The sequence below is a fragment of the Triturus cristatus genome, chromosome 3_1 (assembly GCF_964204655.1).
Source record: "Triturus cristatus chromosome 3_1, aTriCri1.1, whole genome shotgun sequence".
Taxonomy (NCBI): Eukaryota; Metazoa; Chordata; class Amphibia; order Caudata; family Salamandridae; genus Triturus; species Triturus cristatus.
Window position 1 is genome coordinate 503,218,701 of NC_140583.1, and position 25,702 is coordinate 503,244,402.

Here is a 25,702-nt window from a genome sequence, read left to right on the forward strand (position 1 = left end):
ATCCAAAACAGAGCAAATTCCTAAACCTATGTTCGCATACAGGCGAAATAAATCAATAAAAGATCATGTGGTACATTCACGTATGAGGAAAACTAACATCTATCAACAAAAGAGTATCAGTGGTGACAAACCGGTAGTGGGCACATACAAATGCATGAACTGTAAATCATGTGCAACAGCCATAGAAGCGCCAACTTTGCATTTTAATAATCAAATAATCTCTCCCAAAAATCTTAATAACTGCAAAACATCGAATGTAATTTACTTGATAATATGTCCCTGAAGATTGGGCTATGTAGGAGAGACAGGTAGAGCGTTAAATGTGAGACTTACAGAACATAGGTCAGCGATTAAAACAAAGAAAACGGTAGCACCCATGGTAAATCATTACATAGAAAAATGCCATGCACCTGAAGATATGCAATGGTATATCTTGGAAAAAATCAATCAGAGAGAGGGGCTACATGTAGATAAATTACACAGAAAAAAACATAAGCGGGGGGGGGGGGGGGGCGCCCAAATATTGAGCAAAAGTTTTTGACAAACTGAATATTAACTTGGCACAGAATTGAACTAAGTGTGTCTGCTGTCAAGCAGATTAATATAAATAATTTAAATAAACAGATATGGAACACTGATGATCAAGATTAAGTATTTAATCTCAGGTAACAGAAAGTTGCTGTAGACTAATACCACACATTAAAATTAATGGTATCAGAAAATAGCTAATTAGTCTATACTGGGCACGCCACCTACAATCATTTCATGTTTATAGGAAGGTTTATAGTAACTAAATCAGGCTTCAGTAGCTGCTGAATATAGATCAATGTTGAAATCAATAGCGATGATGTAGTCCCTAAAACAGGATTTATGTACATAAGAGAGCGCCTTCTATTCACGGTTAAAAATAAAGCACATTAAAGCAGTCTAAGTAAATTAATATTCTAAGATGGCGGCCACAGAGAATAAAGAGGGTAAGTAAAGGTACACATAACGTAACAACGACTTTACGTATGATTAGGTAACGGTAGAATATCTGACCCGGAAATGATAGAGAGATGGAAATGCTGTTCTGAGGTAGTAATAAGGGAGACTTTACCTAGATAAGATATCATTTATTAAAAAAGTTTAAAATGAATGGGTATAGTAGTGTTAAAAATTCGAATTACATAAACAAGAGAACTTATTGTACCGTGGCTTAAAAGTAAAATATATTGAAACAGATCAAGTGAATGAACACTCTAAGATGGCAGCCACAGATAACAACAAAGACACGTTAAAGAGCACGTTACGTCATGACGCCACCACGTCAAATCAGGTAACGGTGGCATATTTAACCGGGAAAAGAAAAGAGCAAACCTTGCGAGACGGAAAATCAAGTTAGAGGTATGCGGCAGGCAACGCTATGAATTTGGTAAGCTATACTCTAAGTAAATTGGTAACAAGACTAATTTAGCAGTGTGTTAATATTTGCATCAAACATTCTAAACCCCTGTTAACAAATATATGCGGGTAATTAATTTGAGAATGTCAGATTATTTCCAACGTCATTATTGAGCGCTACCTTATAGCGTGTTGTAATGTCAGGCTAAGGACGTCCACACGATATAAGAGATTTGCTATTGCTATAGATATATTCTTTGCATTTGCCCAAGTCAGCTGCATTAGGAGGTAAATAAGCTTGAAAAATAGTATACCCCTATCAAGCGCATGTTCAACGAACCTCTATGTAATATCACAAAGGGTTGGGGTCATCCGTATCTTTGATGCAGAATGGGCCCCTGACTGTATTTATTTAAGGAACCCTAAGAAGGTATAGTTAGTATACTTTATACAATATTCAGGAAACTAAATTTGAAAATTTGGCTCACTACATCAGCGAGGCAAATAGACATTAAATGATGTGCAGGACAGATAATAGGGTATGGCAACCTATAGACAATTGAAGGGGGAGGCTACAAGTATGAAGTAAGTTATAATTTGGGTTGTGAATCCTTATCCCCCCTGTTTCCTCTTCTTTATATATCCCCTACTCATAGTGGCCCGGATAAAAATAAACGGAGACGTATGGAAAGTTAAAAAGATGAGAAATGGCGTTGCATTAAAATATAGGACAACAAACCTCTGCCACACGAGTTTAATCATTTAGAACCATTTGTGGACAATGGAAACAGCATAAGTGCCAAGTACGGAAAGGTTACCTTCAATGCTAGGTTGGTATTTAGGAATCTACATAAATATATACGGACGGACTTAAATTAATCACATAAACAATATGGGGTGATTAATTATGAATTCATTACTGTTTCAGAAGAGGTATATATATAGACTCGACAGACCCGTGAGCAGTGGAAGTAGCCAAGAAATAAAAAGATAAATGGTAAAAGGAAGACGACATACAAGTAAGCTATAGTTGTTAAAATTGGCATCATGGATAAATAATACAGCTATTGAATTACTCTAGATAGTGATTCCTTATGGACTATATTTTGCATCTTCAGATACGAGTGCATCAATTTTACCTGTGAATCTGGAATAACATTGCGAATGTAGAAGATACGTCTCTACTTGGTACTTGGTAAAATTAGACTAAGGGGAAATGCAGATACATGTAATTAGTAACATGCGGGCTGGTAGTAAAAAAGTGTGTAAATAATAGAGAAGCACGTAATGTGGTTTATTAAAAGAACTTTGAAGTGAATAGAGCTGCTAGTTCGTAATCCAACATCGAATAAATGGAATAAGTGATGTTATTGATAAAATTACTGAAGCAACAACCTTAGGGGATTGATTTTTATACAGTATAAATAAATAAATAATATAATAAATATAAGAAAAAACAGCAATAAAAACTCTCTAGCAAAGCTTAAAGATAGAGAGAGTTTTAATGAATCAGGCGATATTGAGACAAAAAGATGATGTAGGTTAAATTAAACCAAAGAAACCCCAAAGACTAAATTCTCTGTCTTTATCATACAGTTTCATTAGGAAATTTTGGACTAGAATACTTAATCCATACCTTCTCTGTACGTGGGAAGACTTTACTTTTCATCTCTTTGTAGTAATTCACAGTATTGTTCTGTGTCACTATTCTCAGATCTTATTTCAGAAACATCAGTCATATACGTAATAGACGTGTATTTAAAGTATATTGAAGTAACGCGACAAATCTCTAGATGACAACTGTTTTTTTGTATATATATATATATATTTATTTTTTTTCATTTATTTTTTTAGCATTCACTGGTAAAGAAAATCCTGAAGAAGGCATTTGCCGAAACGCGTTGGTGGTATTCCTCAAATCACTACCAGTGTCCTTTATATATGATTTCAATTGTACTGGGTGGTATTCTTTAAATCACTATTAGTGTTTTTTATATATGAATTCAATTGTATTGTGAATGGTGCTTTGACAAATGTAAAATGTGGTGAATATCATATGTTTAATTGTTTACCTCATATCAAAACGAGGTCTGATTTGTGCAATATATGTATTGGGAAGTAAATCATGTATAAATTGAACTTATTTTTATATATCAAGCTAACTTTATAAAATATACTTAAAATAAAAAAAAGATCAATAAAATTAACAATATTTTTTCTAAGTTGTTTGTCATAACGCACATTATGTGGTTGTCTGTCTAGAGTTTGCGCGCTTTCTTAATGTTAATCAGCACTGGACCCGGTGCTATAGCTTTTCCAAAATAGCAGATCATGATTCCTGCCTTTCTGATTGGGGACGCCAAACTGTCTTTCAGACATACGGGTAATCCCGGGGAGTCCCAAATTGGGGCAAAGTCTGAATAATATCTTATCCCCCGTTTCGCCTTGACTTTATACCACACATTGAGTGCAGATTTTAAAATCTTTAAGCGGACTTTCTTAAAAAACCTAGGCGCCCCAAACTTATACAAAAATCCAATACCCCCACCCTCTGAATTAGCCATTACCCTCAAGATCCTCCTCCAATTAGTATCGACAGGACTAGAGAGTAGGGAACGTATATTTTTAAACTGGAAGACTAAGGAATACAAAAGCACATCTGGAAGGGCTAATCCTCCCTTTAGCAGTCTTCATTTTAGCTTCTTCCTAGATAGTCTAGAGTTTTTATTAGATTATATAAAACTGCCAATTTTACTTTGGATTTTTCCCAAACATTTACCTGGGAACTCAAGAGGAATAGTGCTAAATAAGTACGTCAATTTAGGCAGAATTACCAGCTTGACCAAGTTTACATGGCCATAGATGTTGAGAGGTAAATTCTGCCATCTAGAAAAAAGATGATCAATTTCCTTAGCCGCTTTCCTCAGGTTAATCAGTGAGATGCTGCTTAAATCCTGCACTATAGTTATCCCCAGGTACCTAAACTCCTTACTACTCCTTTCAAGCCAATTATCAACGCCCCAACACATTACCTCAGTCTTGGAGGAGTTAACCAAGTACCCAGAGTACAGACCAAATTACTTCAGGGTAGCTTCTACCTTGGGAAGCACCTCCGCTGGATTGTTGGTGTAAACTAACAAATCGTCCGCGTAAAGGGCTAATTTGCATTTATAATCTAAGGCTTGAAAGGGGGTGATTTGTGTATCTAATCTCAGTGCTTGTGCAAGGGGTTCAATATAGATATCAAACAATAGGTGAGATGGGGCAGCCCTGTCGGGTCCCCCTTTTTATACTAAAACTCGACGTCAATAGACCATTTAAAAGGATGACTGCAGAGGCGCCCTCATAGCACTTAATGAGGGTTTTTTATAAATATTGCACCAAATCCCATCATTTTTAAGGTTTCCCATAGGTAGGCCCAGTTAACATGGTTGAACGCCTTGGCTGCGTCATATGCCTCCACAGCCAAGGGCTCTGACAGTGCCAATGCCAAATCAATACTTCCTATCAGCTGTAGAGTTTGCTCCTGAAAGAACCTACCCGGGATAAACCCCTTTTGGTCGACGTTAATCAACCGTGGGACTATCCTGACCAATCTCCCTGCCAAAATACTGGTAAAGATCTTATAATCCTTGTTAAGCAGGGAGATTGGCCTATAAGAGTCTGCCTTAAGAGGGTCCTTTCCCGGCTTCATAACAAGTACTATTGTTGCCTCTTTCCACGAGGGGGGAACCCTACCTTCTGAACTGTAGATGTAATTAAAAAGTTCTTGTAGCCTAGGAACTAACACCTCCTGGAGTGCCTTATAGACTTCCCCCGGTAGAGCATCTGTCCCAGCTGCCTTATTATTCTTGATTTTCTTAATATGGAGTTTAATTTCCTCTTCTGTATTAGGATCATCTAGCATATCGCGCCCCTCTGCTGTCAATATTGGTAGGGCCTTATTTTTTAACCATTCTCGAATATTGTTGGGACTTGAGGATGTCTCCTCTCCATAAAGATTAGAAAACACAGAAAGGAGGAACCTTTGCATATCCTCTTGATTACAAGAGGTCTCCCCCGTCTCATTTATAATCAATTTATTGATGTTATTTTTTACTCGATCTGCCTGTGCTTTCCATGCCAGGATAGCACCAGCTTTTTCTCCATATTCATAATTTTCCATATTGTGGACCAACCATTGTGCTTTTACTTTTTGGTCTAACTTTCCTCTATATTCCGATCGCAAATGCTCCAGGTCGCTGAGAGTTTGTGCCAAGCAGTCCGCTTGACAGCTCAACCTCATTCTTTCCAGATTAGATATCTCTTTTTCCAATTTTTGGAATACTAGCGCCTCTTCTCTATTCTTAGCACATTTCAGACTATGTAACAGACCACGGATATGGGCCTTAAACGCGTCCCATACATAGTCTAATGACGTCAAGCCCATATTATCTAAAAAATAATTAGTAGTAGATGTTTTAATGGCACAAATTATTTCCTGGTTGGATAACATTGCCCTTTTTAATGTCCACCTAGGGGTGGAGTTGATCTTAGGCTTATTTCCTAGGTATGAGAAAGCTATAGGGGCATGGTCCGATAGAATGCTTGGAAGAATAACAATATCCTCCAGATTCTCCAACCCCAATCTATCCATAAGGATATAATCAATTCTAGAGGAGAGTCCATGTTTTTTACTAAAGAAGGTGAAACCTGGTTCTCCTCCCTTCTTAGCCCTCCAAGCATCTACCAATCTCAGCTCATGTATCATATTGGTCATTGCCCTGTGAGTACGCGGGGCCGCCACATAGTGACTACAATTCGATCTGTCCTGAACGGGATTAAGAAGAACATTAAAATCCCCTCCAATTACGACTGGAATAGTAACATTGACCAATCTGGTCTTTACTCTGAGCAGACAGGCCGGGTCATCAGCGTTAGGACCGTAATAGGATGTTATAGCAATCTCAGTACCTCTAATATCTGCCAAGACCCATCTACCAGATTGATCTGTTTGTACGGACCTCATGGAGCCGCCCGCTCCTAATCTAAATAAAACAGCTGCTCCCTTATTATGTATTGTCTGCTCAGAACAACAACAAAATTAAACCCATCTATATTTTCCAAAGACAATCTTACACTCAAGATTACTCAAGTGGGTCTCTTGTAAGAGGCACACTTGAGCTGAAGATTGCTCTAAAAAAGACATTATCAACCTTTGTCTTCGCGGACATCGTAGCCCATTAACATTCCACAAAATAAACCTTATCCTGGCAGTCATCGTGTCCAACTCATCTCTCCCCCCCCCCCCTTGACTAAGCACCCCCCCAAAAAAAACCATACTCTTTAAAAAATAAGAGAAGATGGAAAGAGGACTTATTTTTATGTTTTTCCCCACTGCAACCCCACCCGTGCATCCCTTCCCCTCCATCCACCCCTCTCTCACCCGTGGCTCCCTCTCTCCTTCAACCCCCTGGGGAACCCTCCCTATTTCTCTGGGCTTATGCCCTTGGCAGGGCCTACCCGGTGTGTGACTAAACCAATTTACAGATTAATCTAGTCGGAACGGCAGCAATATTCATACAAAGCTGTAGATTTCTCCTTTATCTTTTGCATTCTGTTTCGTTTATTTATTTATTTATTTATTTATTATCGCCCTTTCTTTTTCACTCTTCTCTTCCCGCTCCCGCTCCCGCTCCCCCTCCCTCTGCTTACATATTAGTTAAATTAGATTTCCAATGTCAGATAACTTTAATCCTTACTTCCCACTCCCGCTGCTGCTCCCACCTCCATTTCCAATCTTATCTATTAAGATATCAACTTCCTCTATTTGATTTAGATTATACATGTGGTTATTCCACATGATTCGTAAGGAGGCAGGACATTTCAACTGTGTCTTAGCTCCTAACGAATTCAAAGTTACCATCCTCTTGCCCAATTCCCACTGCTTTGCGGCATTGATATGGGAGACATCAGAGCGAATAAGGAATAAAAACGGGCTGGATGAGGAAGCACACTTCACATGGCCGGCTTTCAGGGCCAAGGACAATATTTTCTCAATAATGGCAAATGTAAGAAAGTTCACCAGAATCTTCCTTGGACGCTCTTTTCCAAGTTGCCGCCTAAATGGATCACGGTGGACCCTTTGAATATCAGCCATCAGATCCAGATTTTCCCCTGACAGATCTTTTAAGATTGTGGTTTTTAAGAGGGAGACTACAAAGGTCTTGATATCACCCCCTTCCAGATCCTCAGGGACATTTAAGATCTTCAAATTATTTTTTCTAGAATGATTTTCAAGACGCTCAATATCGTCCTTCAACTCCCTGTTATGTCGAACCAGCTTATCCAACACTGCAGAGGAGGAACATAAGGCTTCCTTGATCTTAGGAATTTCTGCCTCGAGGGCATCCGTTCTTTGTGAAACCTCCTCCACTTTCTGTGCCAGTAACTCGCAGGAGGCCTGAATAGCTACCTGGTTGGTCTCAGAGATTGTAAATCTCCTGCCAATATCTTCTTTAAGACCTAACAGGATTTCTGCTAGTGTCCCAGGCGCCGATTATGTCAGAGGGGTGAAGGGACTGGTCAATTGAGGGTCTGGTATGATAGATTTTGGAGCCTCTTCTCTCCCCCCCGATGAAATTCCACGGTCCTCTCCTCGAGCATCTTCCTGATCGACCCCCTGGTCTTCTAATGTCAAAAAACTATTTGTTAACTCCACTGAAGAGTGTACTATTGTCCGCTGATCTTGTGATATGCACCCCCTCCCCCCCCACCCCCTCCTCTGCATTCCTGGGAGAACTCAAAGTGAGCTGATCAGCAATACTGGGGAGGGCAGCTATAGGAACGGTAGGGACAGTAGCCATATCCATATTCATATTTATATTTTTATCTCGCCCCTGGTTCAATATGGTAGTAGAAAGGACCTTATAATAGGACTTCAATGAAGGCGTTATCCTAACCCCAGTCCCCCCTCGAGCCTTTTTCCTACCTCTTCCTTTCCCCGGGGGTGTAATATCCACAGTCTGGCTTTCCTTCCTAGAAGCTGCCTTAATTTTTGTTATTGGAGGTGAAATTATAGGGGGCTTAGATAAAACTGAGCCGGTATTCAGATCCCTATTGCGCAGGGTATATCTGCTAACCGCAAGCTCAGAAATGGGTATCCCACTGCTACTGCCACTGCTCAGACCCCCACTGGCTTGCTTCTCCATACAGCTCACTAGAATCTGGCTGTACTCATTAGTCCCGGTCTCCACTACATCAGTACATTCCCCTGATTCTCCAAAGGAAGCTTGAACCCCATCTCCTGCGCCCCTCACCCACTTCTGGGCTGTCGCTACCTCTCCGTGATTCCTCAAAGGGAGAGACAAAACAGAATCGGGGTTTCCTGGGCTGCACGGGCCCACTGACGTTAACCTCCCGATCTCACCTTCGATTACACTGGCTCCTGATCTGGTGGGGCCCTTCTGCCGACAAAAAACCAATTCCCCCGAAGAGGGCTGCCAAGACCCCCGCCAAAGACGTCTCCGCCTCCACTGCCTGGCGGCTCCGAGAACACGAAACCACGGAGGCTCCGACACTGCTCCTTCCGCTTCGTCACAGACCATCGAGTCGGCGCTCTACCAGAACGCCCCGGGAAGGGAGAAGGAAAAGAAGAGAGGAGATCGTGGAAAAAGGTACTCGTAGTATTACAAAAATCCTTTAAAATATTAAAATATTAGAGCAATGAAGGTTATGCAAGGAGAAAAATTAGAAATGTTGCCGCCCACTTGCCATTAGTAACGCCGCACATCGGGAGCTCCGCCACGGCCGTTAGCTTCCGGCCGCCATGTTCCCTTTACCTTGAGTAACGATCTTTATTTATTTTTATTTATTTTAAAAGTTTTATATATCGCTGGCTAGACCCAGAGGTATCAGAGCGCTTTACATAAAAGATGATACAAAGCAAACATGGCATACAAGTAGATAAAAGATAATGAAACAACATGCAAAATATACAAATCAAAATAGATAAACAGGTACAAGAGCTATACACTTCACGTAATTAGGTAGGTGATGTTAAGGAAATGGACAAATAATTGGGCAAATATAACAAAGTGATTGGGGATCAAGTGCAGGTCGCAGGTTAGGACCCCCAGTAATAATTGGGCCAACATGGCATACAAGTAGATAAGGAATAATAAAGACAACATGCGGGATAGACAAATTAAATAGGTAAACAGGCAAAAGCTATATATTTCAGGTAATTAGGTAGATGATGTTCAGGAAATGGACAGGTTTTACTGGCCAAATATGACATGCTGATTGGAGATCAAGTGCAGGTCACAGGTTAGGATCCCCAATAATAATTGAGGAGGTGGATTTTGAGGTCTTTTTTGAAGCTGGAATAGGAGGGGTTACAGCACAGGTTTATTGGGAGGGCATTCCAGATGATAGGGGCATTACCACGGAAGGAGAGTGATTGCGTGGATTTCTTTTTATGAAGTGGTGGGATAAGGAGGAGGGTGTTGGTGCTTCTCAGAGTTTGTGTGGTGCCTGCAATGAGGAGTTTCTTGGAGAGGTACTGCGGCAGTGCTTAATTTGTAAAATATGAAGTGCAGGTGCTCAAATGTTTGTCGGAGGCCACACCTACTTTTGCCCAGCTCCACCCACTTCCTCCACTGGCTCCACCAGCTTACTCTATTGACTCCACCCACATCCTCAACTGGCACTGCTAAAAGTCAGATGTAATACCAAATCTGAATTTCAGCAAGTGTGCCTTCCTCATAGTAAGGTTTTGATAGGAGGTTCCAAACATACACATTTAAAAAAGAAACTTCAATGTAATTAATTTAGGGATTAGGAAGTATTATAGATATTTTGGACTCCGGTTGTGTTGCAAGTCACACTAGAGAATATTTTTGCTCCGGAGCAAAATAGAGTACATTTTAAGCATAACCTTGTCCTAAAAATTACAAACATCGCTCAAAGGTGTTGAACAATCATGGACGTGCAACGCCCTGTTTGGGATCATAATGTAGCAGATACTTTAATACTGGGTGATGATTCAGCTCAAAACGTATGAGTCAGACAAACTCAATGCACAAATGGGTGCAATGTCTGATATTTATGTGTTTCTCATCTTCATTACTTGATTTTGCTCTCCAGAAAATGTTCCTCATAGTCGTTGAAATGTAATTCATAATTACACTGACATAACTGAAATTATGAAAATGGCACTCATAGGAATCTGAAACCTTGGCAGCTATGCAGTAGGTGTCAGTGTCACTGGGCGAAGGGTGCACTGCAAGGAGAGCAGAAGGGCATCGCTACCTGGCAAATGAAACTCTCCACTGTGAACCCTGCTTCCAAGAGAAGAGCACTTCCTTCCAGGCCTGGCTGTTCCATAAGTAAAGACATTAGGAGAGGGGCTTCTGTATTCGGAATGCAGAGAGATCAATGTTGAAAAAAATGGGGCACTGTGGGGTTTTAGCACAGACTGCCAATGGAAGGGCGCACAGTGAAGGGATTGCAATGGGCTGCCAATGAAAAAGAGGGCAGTCTGTGGCTTTCATACAGACTGCCAATTGAATGGAGGCACCTGATCTTAAATAGCCTGAGAATGAGATATGGCACAGAGGGCTGGGCAGAAAGTGGTTAATCAGAACAGAAGGTGTTCTCTGCAACCACCAGGCCCTCGCTGTCCACAGAGAAGGCATCGCTCCCAGAAACCCCTGTATTTCACATACACTGACCAGTGTGCCTTCATCTGGCCACTTTATATCCACATGGGGGCAAAAAATGCTCGCACCTCCCTCACCTTGCCACCCCCTCGATCTGCCACCAGTATTTTAAACTACCCTGCTGGCCTCGCCCCTCACTGGCTGGCAGGCAGTCCTCGTGTCTACATTTATTCCCCACTACACCCAAGCCCCTGTAATCTAGCGCCAGTACCACCTAGTGCATTGCAGCCCTTTCTCTCGGGAGTGCCAACGTCTGTTTCCCTTTCTCTTTACCAGTACTGCCCACTGCCCTTCAGCCCTCTACTACCAGTGCAGTGCCAGACATTCATTTCCGCCTGCATTCCCCATTGCTAGGGCCCCTTCTTAACTGTTAGCATTTCCAAATATCAACCATTGTCTTCCCGGGCTTTACCTCGGAACTGCCCACACCCCTGTTTCCCGTTCTCTTAACCAGTCCCTCCCACCATCTCCACGAGCCCCCTACTTTCCGCATGGAGCCCCTTTGTCACGCAGCCTGACTTCAGGGCTCCTCGAGGCACGGCAGCCCCTGCTCCCTCGGAGTACTGCCCACTGGCCTGCTAGCGTCCTCTCCCTGCCAGCGCCCTTGCTTGTCACTCTGTTCTCCCCACTCCTTCTGATGTCATGCCATGCTCACAGACAGGGGTTAAAATAAATTAAGAAAAATCAGGGCAAGGCTATGACCTTCCGGCAACCTCGGAGCATTGCTCCGAGGCCCCGACTGAGTTCTGGTCACCGTCAACACGCGCCAGTAAAAGCAGCATTTTCTTTTGTTACTCACTGCGTGGTGGCACTGCAGGACTGCTTTAATAAGAGGCCTACTGCTGCGTCACGTCATGCTAACTGGTGCTGCCGTGCTGGTGACTCCTGCGCAAGTGCATGTGTGCTGAGGACGGGTGTGGTCCACCATCCCTGGAATAAAAAAAGGTTATGCACGGCACGTTTCCGCAGCCCCCCACCCTCCATAGTAGAACCAATTACGGCCCAATCTTCGGCCCGCCCACCAGCAACACTGCGAGTCTGCGAGCAAACTGACTCCCAATCCCATCATTGAGATTGATTTATTATCGGGCTGACGGGCTCTCTCTCTCAACACTGCACAAACCCGATGGACTCACTCCGGAGATTAACTGTCAGAGTGTGAAGTGACCACTGCAGGAAGGCAAATATATTTAATGTATTCTTTGACAAATGATGTATAGATAGTCGTGCAGTTGTAGACCCGGCCCTGATAAAAAGGTGCCGGTGCTAAGCACCGGAAAGCACCGGCACAAATTAAGCACTGTACTGCGGAGTGTTTTGGTGGAGTGCTTTATGAGTAATGCAGGTAGTTTTGTAGTCGGATCTGCCTTCAATAGGGAGCCATTTATGAGATTTGAGAGCTGGGGATATATGATCGAAACGTTTGCAGTCTGTGATGAGCCTGGCTGCAAGGTTGAGCACAGCTTTGATTGGAGCAAGTTGGACCTTTAGGATTCCGTTGAGGATGGCGTTACCATAATCAATATGTGAAAGAACAAGTGACTGAACAACAAGTTTAAAATCATCAGTAGGTATAAAGGGTTTGATTTTCTTGAGGTGACGTAGAGTGAAGAGGGCTTCTTTAGCGGAGTTTTTGATGTGGACGTTGAGGGTTAGGGCGTTGTCGATAGAAATACAAAGAGATTTGACGGAGTTGGACAAGGTGAATTAGCAGTTGTGTAGTATGGGTTAACCCCTCCCTATGTACAACGCTAAGTTAGCATAACCTCGTCGGCTGTTAGAAAGCCAGCTTGCCGCTTTTGCTGCTTTTGCACGCGACACTGTTGTTACATGTTATTCATTCGAGAACTGCTGACTCGACTTTGCTTCACATGAGAACCGTCTGTTGTTTAACATCCCTAACAGTGAGCCGTGACCTTGGTCTGTACACCGTGTAAAGAACGAGTCTGGGTCACTAGACGGTGCAGGTTGTTGTGTTCAGGTTGATCGTACCACTTCTTAGCCATAACATACATACAGCTGCCGATACCTGAAAGACGAGTCCTTTAATATTGCAGAGCAGCATGTTTTCTGTTACATTCGAAACGAAGAGCTGTTGCAGGAGAGAGCCTAGCTGATCCTGTGATGTGATTCCACTAAGCTGATGTATGGGGTCCCCCATGCAAGCCTAAGAGACCTTCTATTAGTCTAATAATAACTTATTAGTTGCTAGAGAAAGGAGGGTGGTCGCTTTCCACTGTCATTATTATTATGATCGCTCCTTTCATTTTCTATGGTATTGTAACAATGCTGATGGTGCTGATCCTAACCATTTGTCTGCTTGTGTTAGCCAAAGTACTGCATCTTAGGACGCGAGGTTTATAAAATAAACTCTTTAAACTTTACCGTGTGTTTGTTATTCTGTTGTGGACTGATATATAGCTACCAACGGGTATTTCGGATTCCCACCACTCCTGAGAGTATCTAAGTCGCTTGTTCTGGGTTGTCTATACATTGGGACCGCCGAGCTAAATCTCGGATAACGAATGTGACACTAAGCTAGTCGGATAGGGGTTCTTGGTTCTGAGGGGAGTTTCTGGTACACCACAATTCTCTGAGGTCCTGGTTTCCTGCGCATAGTTCTGTGCATAAGCAGAATCCCTGCAACAGTTGAGTGTGTTAAGGTCAGAGATCCAGAACGGGAAGAGGGTTAATTTTAGGGGAAAAGAGAATGATTTTGGTTTTATTAGGGTTAAGTTTGAGATGATTGGAATGGAGCCAGGTTTGGATCTTGGTGAGGGTGTTGTTCAGGTGTAGGATGTCATTGTGAGTTTTAATCTTGTAATAGATTTGGGCGTCATTGGCGTAGAGGTGGGAGTTGTTGCCTGCTTGTTTAAGAATGAGGGTGAGGGGTTCCATGAAGAGGTTAAAGAGGGAGGGAGGGAGAGAGAATAGATCCTTGGGGGACTCCAAGGGAGACAGGAGTGGGGTTAGAAAGACAGTTTTGAATTTTGATTTGCTGAGTTTGGTGTTGTAGTTAGGAGACGCACCATTTGTAGGCAGTACCATTAAGGCCGAAATGGGTCCTAAGCATGTTAAGGAGGGCTGAATGGTTGACTGTATCGAACGCTACGGAGAGAACAAGGAGGATAAGAAGGCAAGTCTCGCCATTATCAAGTGAGTGGTGGATGTCATCGATAACATTGAGCATTGCCATTTCGGTGCTGCAGCCTTTCCTGAAGCCTGATTGAAAGGGGTCGAGTATGTTGAAGTTTTCGATGTGTTTGTCTAGTTGTAGTAGAACACATTTTTCAAGGACTTTTGAGAGAAGTGGGAGGTTAGTGATGGGGCGGAGATTATTTAGGTCATTGGGGTCAGCATTGGGGTTCTTGATTATGGGAGAGATTTGTCCAAGTTGAAGGGAGGTGGGGACACAGCCAGTGGAGAGAGAGGTGTTGATGATTGTAGTCCAGTATGGGGTAATGATGTGCTTAAGGGCAGGGACAAGGTGAGAGGGTAAGGGGTCTTTTGTGTGGGAGGACGGTTTAAGATTACCAATTATTTTAAGGACTCTAGCTCAGTCATGGGGAGGAAGTTGAGCAATGAGGCATTATTCTTTAATTGTGAGTTAGGGGAGTTGGATTCCGGAGATGTGGTAGGGGATGGGTGTGAGGAGTGGTTAGGGGGGGTGGTGAAGTAGGTAGGTGAGGAGAGTCGCTGGGGAGTGGTAGGGTAGCGGGCGGAATAGAGAAGGGGTCAACCGGTGGAGGAATGTGGCATAGGAATTAGCGGTGAAGACAGGTTTGTATTGAGAGTTGGAGGGGAGCTGTGTGGGAAGGAAGGCGTGATCAATTTTAGCTATTCTTTCTGTGAAGAAGTGGGAAACTTCTTCACATCTGGCAGAGGAGGCAATCAGATTTGGAAGTGCGGGGGAAGTTTGGTTTGGAATGATTTTGAAGAGTTCCCTAGGTCTGTTTTTGGCACGGTCAAGTTGAGTGCGGAAGAAGGATGCCTTTTCCTTGAAGATGTGTTTTTTGTACATGGATCTAGCACGTCTGAGGAGTGCAAGATGGGAGGGAGAGGGATGGTGTCTCCAGGTTCTTTCCGACAGTCTGAGAGACCGTCTTTCGTTATTAATCTTGGTAGTAAACCAAGTGTTAGAGGGGGTGTTTCTTTGGTTTTTGAGTTTAGGCGGGGCCAATTGGTCAAGGATTCCGGTGACAGTATTGTTAAAGTGTTCAGTGAGCTCATTAGCATTTTGTGAGGGGGGAATGAGAAGAAGTTGAGCTTGGAGTTTAGACTCAAGAACACCAGGGTGGATATGTTTTAGATTCCTGGTCAATTTCTTAGGTCTGTTGATGTTGGAGGTGGGGAGATTTGCAGTGGTAGCAATGGTGAACAGTATAAGGTGATGGTCAGACCAGTCGATGGGGACGATATTAGTCACAGACGCCAGATCTTCGTTGGAAAGGATGGCGTCAAGCATGGCTCCTTTAGTGTGAGTAGGGGACTGGCATAGTTGTTTGAGTTCATTGATCTCAAGTAGATTATTGAGGAGGGAGATAGTAGGATTATCGGAGTCGTTCCAATGGAGGTTAAGATCTCCAAGAAAGAGATTTTTTGAGTTGGATAATGAGGATTGTGTCAGGAGCTCAGATAAGTCCTCGATGAAGGACTGGGGGGCTCTAGGGAAGATAGATTTTTGTGTAGACGAATTGGGTGGGAATTTTGAGTTGTCAGTTCAGCTTCCAGGTATTCACAGGAGGAGTAGCCAGAATTATTGACAAGGGATAGCTGAAGTTCATTTTTAAAGATAATGGCTAGACCACCCCCACCTCTGTCAGATCTATCTTTTCTAAGAACGGAGTATCTGGGTGGGGAGAGTAGGTCTAATATGCTCGTTGAGTGGTTATTGTGCCAGGTTTCTGTGAGGAATGCAATGTCAATGGATTCACTCAGAATAGTTTCGAGATTTCCGTGGCATGCTGGACTGCGGAGCGACAGTTGACAAGCATGCATGTAAGTGGTGTGGGGTTGCATATGGTGGGTGGGCAAGAGTGGATCGATGTGAGTTGGGGTGGTGGTCTGGGGAAAGCGGGGGAGGAGGGGATTCTATGAGTCCCGAGGATAACAGGGATGTGGGAGTAGGGGAGTGGAGGATTGGCGGTTGGTATACTGGGATGGTAAGAGTTGCATAGGTCAGAAGGGTCGGATGGGGAGAGATTATTCGAGGTGCGGCGAGGTCTATGTATACAGCAGCGAAGTGGAGTCTATCTACATTGATTGTGTTTGGAGTTTGGGGATTTTGGGGGGGTGGGAGATTTTATGGTGAGGGGGTTATGGAGCTGAGGAAGATAAAATCTTTTCTGAATTGAGAAAGTTTAGTAATCAAATTAGATAGGTCAAGTTCAATGTTGTGTAGGCTCTGGGCCATTATGGTGAGGGGAGGTACCGAGGGGGCATGGTCTGGCTTAGTTGCGGAGGGTGGACTAATGGGTGAGGGGGGAGAAAGGGTAGTGAGTGTGGGGTGAGGGGTAACGGGGCCGTTAAGTGTGAGGGGTTTGATAATCAAATTGGATAGGTCAGGTTCAGTGTTGTGTAGGCTCGGGACAATAGGGGTGAAGAGAGGTACTGAAGGGGCGTGAGGGGTAGCGAGTGGTCTGGGTTTGTTGCAGAGGGTGGACTGATGTGTGATGATAAGGTAGTGGGAGTGGAGTGAGGGGTGACGGGTCTGTTAGGTGAGAGGGGTTCAGAAATCAAATTAGATAGGTTGAGTTCAGTGTTGTGTAGGCTCGGGGCAATTAGGGTAAAGGGAGGTACTGAAGGGGCGTGGGCGGGGGGGAAGGGAATGGTCTGGGGGTAGGGAATGGTCTGGGTTAGTTAAGGAGGGTAGACTGATGTGTGAGGGGGGAGATAGGGTAGTGGGTGTGGAGTGAGGGATAGAGGGGCTGTTAGGTGTGAGGGGTTGGGCTAGGTTGGACAGGAGGTTAAGAACTTCAGGAGATGTGGTCAGAGAGGATAAAAGGGCATAGAGTGAGTGGAGAGCAGATATATTGGGGTGGGGGTTGTGAATTTATCGGGGATTGGGATAAAGGATTCTGAGGCAGAGTTGAGAGGGCCCGATGGGGCAGGATGGGGGGCAAAAGGGGGGTAAGGAGTTGTGTTAGGGGGTTGAAGGGAAAGGACGGTGGCGTACGTGAGTGTTTGGGAGGGGCGGAGAAAGATTGGGGGGGTCAGGAAGAGAGGGGGTCATGGGAGGGGAGTGATAAGTAGATGACAGGGATTGGGGGATACCGTTTTTAGTGGAGGGATCCGAGGAGTGTGAGTTCCGGAAGTTAGGAGGAGAGAGGGAAATTAGAGGGGGGAGAGAAATAGGTAACAGTGGCTGGGGGATGTTGTTTGCTGCAGAGAGGGCCAGGGAGGGTGATGGTGAAGTCCATGATTGGAGGATGGTGATAGCTGGATGGTTGAGAGTGGAGATGGAGCAAGAAGGAAGGGGGAGGGAGAGGTTGGAGGGGCGTTATTCTGTCGGGGAGAAGGGGTGTTAGGCATAGAGTGGTCAAGGAGGAGAGACATAATGCTGAAGTGGTGTTCGAAGATGGAAAGGTGGGATACCGTGGCTTGTATGAGGATGTTACCTGTTGTGAAGATGGAGATATCGGTATCACCATGGAATTCTGGGGAGGGGGCGGTGGATATTTTGAATCCATAAGGGATTTTAGTTGATTTAGAGATTGGGAGGTGTTGTAGGAAGATGCTTTTCCATTTGGAAGGACGTTTGGAGTAAAAGATGTAGTTGGTTATAATGGGGGAGGTGAGGATGAGGTATTTTTCAACAATGAGTGTTTCAGGGTTACGGATAAGGAGTTTATGTTTGAAGTTTTTCTTGGGGTGGGTAGAGAATGGTCCATGAGTTGGGGCCATGTTTGGAGAGAGTAGGGTCCAGGGGGTGGTGGTCAAGGCTGTGAGGGGGCATGTTGGGTAAATGTGAGAGAGAGAGAGAGAGAGTGGAGAGAGGGAAGTTTAGGGAATTGTGGGTAGAGCAGGAGAGGAGGCATGGGAACCAAGGGGGGCACTGGGAGAGTGGGGGATAGAAATAAGGGTGATAGACAAGAAATAGGGTAGACACACGAGGAATTATAATCTGCAAAATGGAGCAGATCAAATAGATTGACATTTATATCGACAACATGGAGCAAATCAAATAGATGAACAATCGGCATAATGGAGCAGATCAATATGTCAGCAGAAAAGATTGCGATCAGATAGATGGACAATCGGCAAATAAGAGCAGATCAGTATCAAACAACAACAATGCTTACAAGGGCGAGGAACGTCTAAATTAGAGAGGGAATACTGGAAGAGAGAGTAATACAAGAGCATAAATATAGAAAGAGTTGGAGAGACAAATGGATAAATCACTGAGCCAAGAAGTTAATAGGCGGTGGAGGTTAGACTAATAAAATAGTCACATAAGATTCAAAAAAACAGATACATAAGCACTGTTGAGGGACAACATAGTGTGGGGTCGGAGGCATTCTCCATTTTGTAGAGTTTGAAGAGAAGTCATCCATTTTGGAGAATTTTTGAAGAAAGGAAATATTTCTGGCGGATACTCTAGCCGCAGACTCCTCAACTTGTGATTAGATACATAGCAATTCATTTCAATTTAGATCAAATAACCCATCACCAAATATGCACATAAATAATCGCATAGCTAATTTATTTCTAAAAAAACAATACATTTGTATAAAAGAGTACCCTTGTGCACAACACTTTTTGTGAGAATGTATAAACAGAAAAAACACCATACAGAGAAATGCCCACCTTACATATCTGAGAGGCAACCTAATAATGACTGATTTCCATAAGCCGACATACCGGAACATTCCATTTGGTCTTTGCATAATAAGCTCTACAAAAAAAAAACATGATCCTCATTGTCTGTGTCGAGATTTAACACTTGGACAAAGTTTGCCAGGCATTCAGAATTAGACCCACTACAAGTCCAGACATTAGGCAGCAGTATGTCAAGTTGAAATGTTATGCATAGAGCCTGCACAGAACGACTCATGTAATCAAAATATTCTTCCGTGTTTAATTTGCATTGTATTGACAAAAAGCACCATGCTTGGAGTACTAGGCAATTATTTACCAAAGACAAATTCCCACTAGCTATGTTTTATGATTCTTTGTCCATTAGTGGCAATTGTAACAGAAAAACAACCAATAGTCACTTAGACTAAGAAGGTCTAGCCATGTTCACATAGTTCATCTGGGGGAGCTTTAGGACAGTAGAACTGTGCTTTGCATCATTTAGTGTCTTACCATAAGGTTCCAATTCCTGCATTGTCCAAATACATGTCCAATACATAAGAGGTTTTAAATGTTCTATGAATGCTACAGGTTTTAAAGAAAGGTCAATCCAAACTCTGTGGTAATTTCATTAACTTGATTTTACATTTTGTCCATGAGACGAAGTTTCAGTAGCCCCAAAGCCCAGAGCTATACAAAGTAGCACATTTTGTAAATTTGAGAATCACTGCTGCTATGTGATTTAACATTTCTACAATGTGATTTACAATCTTTGCAATTTGAGACCACTGAAGAGAATCTGATATTCTAATATCCAAGTAGTCAAATTCTAGAACCTTCTCCAGAGCAGTGTCTTCCACGTAAATTGAACCCCAGAGAGATTTGTGGAGATTGAAGGTCATACATTTTTGTTTTTTTTATTTTTTTTATTCTCTTTTTATTGAACAAAATCCAGCTTCTGAACATGCAATTCTTATCATGTAAGCTGATTTGTTGTTTTGAAAACAGAGGACACACATTCTCGCAGAGCAAAGGTCCTGAGATGAGAGAAAGCTCCGCTGCCTGAGATGTAGAACAACTACCTATGTATGCCAGGTATGGGGTTCCCCCACTAATCGCAGAGATCTATAATATAACACTGTGGGGGATATTCTCAAGAACGTTTGATAACTCCCACAAAAGTAGCTTAACCAAACTCTTCACATCGCAGTCTATCATGGGAAAATAACACCGTGGTAACGTGGTATTCCCAAGCCGGCGGTACCCTGCGATAGGCCCACAATAACGGTCAAATGTCAACGCAACGCCGCAAAATGCGAAACACGAACGCAAAAAAAGTTGCGATGAGGCCACTCGCGATACAAAAACCAGCGAAAACCAGCCACAGGCCTGCAAATCCCACGCGTCATGCGGTTAAATGCACTATAAAAGCTATGGAAAAAAGTGAGAAAAAAAGAAACTGCGTAGCACCATGGATGCACCCGGACCGAGTGCAGAGGCCAACGCGAACCCCACAAGCCCCACAGACCACCAGCAAGGAACAACGGGGTCGGGGAAGGCCAAGGAGAAGAGTGAGAGGAAGATGGGTTGCAGTCCGCAGGAAAACCAGATCAGCGTCACGGAGGTGACAGAACACCACCATCAACTGACACAAAATTAGACCAACGTGAATGCTTTTGGAGTGTCGAGAAGGGAAATGGAGTAGGCCACGATGCACTGGCATGATGTGAAAAGCCAAACCAAGCACAAACCCGCTGCCAACAGGAAGGCAGCAACGGCGACAGGAGGTGGGAGTCCTGCGAAACAGGAGGAGCAGGAGGAAACGGGGGGCACAGTCAATGTGGAGATGCTGCAAGGAGGTGGGAGTCCGGACACAGCTCGAGAGGACCTGACACAACATCAACAGAGTGAGTAATGACCCGGGACGGGGGAGATAGGCACAATGGCACACATGCACAACGATGTGTAGCACACTGCACACCCACAGTGACTCTGGATCATTTCCCTGATCCCCGTGGTACACAGAAGCACACACACATAGCAATCACAGCACATCCACATTGACGACAATGTGGTACAATGTGCAGACCCAACACTGCTGAACAGAGGATACAACTGGCTGCGCTCATGCGCTGAAACAGGCCAACCACATCTAACAGAGCAGGAAACTGTGAGAAGGAAATGTACGTGTGCAACCTCACATCCGTCATGTAGTCGAAATGTCCACTGTCCCGCCTCAAATTTCAGCACCTCCCAAACAGTCACAATGTACATAGTCCTACAGTCTGCATGTAAATAAAAACAATGTGTGAGAAAGTGGCTCTGTATATACTGTTCCCAAATAGGTACAGTGTGCACAGAGTCCACAGTCACCAGAGGTTTGGCAGAGGCTAAAGTTAGATATAACCTTACTCTCTAAAGTGGTAGCTTGGTCGAGCAGTAAGGCAGTATCAGAGGACAGTGTAAAGCATTTGTTGTACACACTCAGTCAGCAAATGGTCTCACACACTCAAGAACTGAAATCTAGGCCAATGGTTTGTATAAAAATATATGGTTGTTTTATTTTAGAACCAACAATAGGTATCAAAATATATTTTCTCAGAATGAGATACTTTGCAATAGGCAATTGAGTTTTAAATGCAATAGTTACAGTTTCTTGCAATAGGCAACACAATTTCAAACACAATAATACATTGAGCTCAATGGGAATTTTAAGTTAAATGCAGTAGATTACTTTCAGGATTACTTTTCTAACTCCATGACTGGATCCTTGATTCAGTCCTGGAACAGTTCTTGGAAACAGGTGAGTAAATACGTTTTAGTTACTTTTGTGATTTTTAAGCAATATTTTGCTATTTTAAAAGTTGACACTTAGCAGGTAAGTGGGGTTATGGTTACTTTTTTGGGTTGAGTGTTGGATCATAGATCCAGCACTAGTATACCACCTGAAAGCAGTTGAGAGACTGCGTTTAAGTTATGCAGGTGATTTTTAACAAATATATGTAAGTTTGCAAAATTGACAGAAGACATTTCACAGAAAAACAGTCAATGGTTTCCTATGGAAGAAAATCAAAGTTACGGGTAAAGTATGTTCTCGTTGCTTTTGTAATCCAGTGCTGGGCTCCTAGGCTCAGTACTGGGACATCTATCTAAAACAGGTAAGTAATTACGTTATCACAGTTGGTACGATTTTTAAAGAATATTTGTTGTTTGCAAAAATTGACCCTTAGAAGAAATTTCACAGAAAAACAGTCAATGGTTTCCTATGGAAGAAAATTGAGTTAGTGGTAAGTACGGTTGTAATTACTTTTCAGGGTCAGTGCTGGGCACCAAGATCCAGCACTGGGATCTCTCCTAATAGCAGGTGAGTATTTTCATTTTCGTTACACGGTTGATTTTAGGTGAATATTTTAAAGTTTAGAAACTCCACACTTAGAAGAATTTCCAAGTGAAAACCAGTCAATGTTAACCTATGGAAGAAAAATGAGTTATCGGCTTTTGGGTAAGTACTCGACTGGCAGAGTTACGGTTCTGGGCATATACTCAGGGGTCTCACAGGGTTAGGCAAGTACAGTTGTTACACCCTCAGCGGCACAGGGGCAGCCGGGTGCAGAGTGAGTTAGGCCCAATATTATCCCATGGAAGGCAGGGGGCCCTTGGATGGTGGCTGCTGGCTAGCAGGTCACGCGGCTGTGGGAGCTGGGCTCCTGGTCACTTGCTCAGGGCAAATGGGGAAGTAGATTAGAGTGGAGGTTGCACTGCCAGGGGCACTCGGGCGGCTGGGTGCAGGGTGCTTTTGAGCTGTCGGGCGCTCAATGTATTTCAATGGAGAAGCTCAAGAACGAACAAAGGCTGCAAGCTCGGGGACGAAGATTCTTCAGGTGTTACCACCACTTCGAGAGGTACGTTGGGTAGTTGGGGGATAGGTAGACACACAGGAGTTGGGCACAGGGGGCCGCAGGGCGCCGGGTGCAGGGGTGCCTTGCGTCGGGAAATCTTACCCCTGCTGGTCGCGGTTGGGGGGGTTCCTGGTTCTGAGGCTGCAGGCATCGTCAGGAGCGTCGAGGTGGGTCCTTGGATTCGGGGTCACAGTCGCCGGGGGGACGTCCTCTTGGTCTTTGTCCACTCCGGCACAGGCCAGGTTTGGCGGGTGCAGAGTGTGCAGGGTTTGCGGTTCCTGGCTGATGCCAGGGGCTTGTTGCTTGTTTTGATCAGTACCACGGCTCGTGGGAGTCCCAGTTAGTTAGAGTCACAAGGCAGTCAGGTCCTCTGAGGATTTTGAGGTTGCTGACCACTGGAGATGCCGGGGTTTAGCAGGAGCAGGTTCGTGGGTCGACAGGCCGGTCGGGCTGGGGCCAAATCATTTGGAGTCTTCCTCTTGTTAGCAGCTGCACGGCAGGTCTTCTTGTTCCTTGATCTTCTTTCGGTTTCTGGATCTAAGGAAGGAAGGTTCAGGGTGCCCCTAAATACTAGATTTAGGGGCGTTACAGGTAGGTAAAGGGCAGGGACCAATGGGTCCCTGCCCTGGGGTGGGTACACCCCCTATCCTGCCACTCTCCTGTGGGAGGGGGGCAATAGCCTAGTCCTGATTGGGCAGGGCTTCCCATCTTCAAGACGGCGAGAGCCCGGAGATGTGCTTCACCTCGCCTCCCCCACCTGAGGGGTGGGGTTGGCAGAGGCTGGCACACCCCCTTTCCTTCCTTGGGGTTTCCGGCCAGTCTTCCGCCAGAGTGAGGGACAGAACCGGTAGGGGCCAGTTGCTGAGTACAGCAAGTGGCTTGGAGAAGCTCACAAAGGCGGAATTCCTTTGAAGCTTCCCCTCTCCATCCTGGGGGAGGAGACTTAGCACCTCACAGAGGATGTGCATTGTTGCAGGCCCAGGAGAGCGGATAGCTCTCTACCCAGGGGTCCAGCAACATGTCTGCTGTGTGGCAGCCTAGGCAGCCCCTCAGACAAGACGTGGATTGTAGGTTAGGTTCAAGGGGCATCTCTAAGATGCCCTCTGTCGTGCATCTTACAGTAAATCCCACACTGGCAACAGTGTGGGTTTACTGTGCTGAGAAGTTTGATACCAAACTTCTCAGTCTTTAGTGTAGCCATCATGGTGCTGTGGAGTTCGTGTTGACGACCTCCCAGCACCATATACTCTTAATGGCAGTACTGCACTTACAGTGCCCAGGAATGGACCTGGGTACTGTAGGGGCACAGGACTCGTGCACCTGTGCCCACACCACTGGCATAGGGCACCCAGCTAGAGGGGTGACTGAGGTATGCCAGGGCAGTGTGTGTTGTGGGCATGGCACACAGGTATGTGTGCCATGTCGACTCTTTGTTTTGTTCTGCACCAAGACACTCAGCCTGCAAAGGCAGTGTGTGTGTGTCAGGGCACAGGGCCTCTCAGGGTGGCACAATAAGTGCTGCTGCCCTTAGGGGCCTTCTCTGGTCACAAGGTCCTGGGTACCTAGGGTACCATTTACCAGGGGCGGACATGTGACCAGAGATGCCAATTGTGTGTTAGGCAGATTTTAGGGTAGGAACACAGGCCCTGGGCACAACAAGGAAAAGTGCATCAGTTATCAGGCAAAAAGTAGGGGGGTTACTGCAACAGAAACCCACTTCCTTACACAATGCGCCAACTTACATGTCAACACAATGTCAACATGCATCTCCCCTTCACATTGCAGAGGGACCAGACTACTCATCAGCGATGCTGGAGAGGATCACCAGACCTCCAACACAGATGCCCCACAACAGCTCATGGAAATCCCAGGCAACCCACCAGGACCAGGATAGCCAAGCTACATAGAGGAGAACCCAGCCCCTGCACAGACCACACAGCAGGAAGCACCCGCCAGCAGGGCTGGCTCCGAACACCTCACCGAGCCACACTTGGCATTCCAATGTCAGGTGTGAGGATGCCAAACGGAGGTGGCGGAATAGGTGCGGGTGGGGTCCGACCCCATGGAATAGGAACTAGATCACATGCGTGGGTGTCTAATTCCCCTCAGGGACCACCTACACCACACAAAGAGACCCACACTGCGACACATGCATTTGCACATTTCCGCTACTGAACAGCGACCAGAGGCACGCAATTATCATTCACAAACCGACACTGGACCTTCGTACGAGGGCCCAGTCCACTCCTCCTACGTATTGAGTGGGTGACGATAAAGCTACATGTCCAAGGTATAACACGCTGCCTGCGGTGACATGTTGGCGTCCGCTGTCCACAACACAATGTAATGTTTTCGGGCCCGGACCCTCATGCATACATCATGACCACAGGGACACACGCAGATAGTTTGTGGAACTGGCCACGTGCGCCTGGCCCTTTTATTGGCGGAGCCACATGTATAGTGACGCCTGTGCTGGATGTGTGTGGGGTGAGTGTGGGCCAGCTCTCATGGAGTGGTTGGTGCTGGCAACAACTTGAACAGTGAACACCATTAAAACGGAAACTGCAAACACCAGCATAACAGAGACAAATGCGGAGCATCATGGAGGTAGCCAAAGCAAGTACAGAGGTCACCCAATATGCATACAGAAGTGTGAATGAGTTGTAGTGCACTGAGGTTGGCGCACCTGGAGTGCTGAGCAGGGTATCAGGCAGATAATGGCATCCACCACAGGTGTGAGCAACTCCGTTAGTCTGCCAGTACGACTGTTTCGACTCATGCGGTTGGAGGTGGTCCTGGCGGTGGTGGCGTGTGCCTCCTGCAGTGATGCGTCATCCGGGCCGGGCAGGACTCGATTTGATGTGTAAGCCCTGGTGTAACGCAATGGAGGCCGGAGGCAACGGACAGCGCAGGGCCACATACACA

At 44.8% G+C, this 25,702-nt stretch overlaps 1 protein-coding gene across 2 annotated transcripts in view; it reads left to right on the forward strand.

Annotated features, from left to right (window-relative positions):
• Window positions 1-25,702, forward strand: part of RCCD1 (RCC1 domain containing 1) — a 198,195-nt gene that overhangs the window by 160,983 nt on the left and 11,510 nt on the right. Inside the window, exon 9 of one of the 2 annotated variants that reach the window (XM_085644381.1) lies at window positions 3,238-3,374. The exons of the other annotated variant lie outside the window; for it this stretch is intronic. The gene's annotated coding sequence lies outside the window, so the exon portion shown is untranslated. Of the gene's footprint in view, window positions 1-3,237; window positions 3,375-25,702 lie in introns of those variants that run through there. 2 annotated transcript variants of the gene reach the window in all.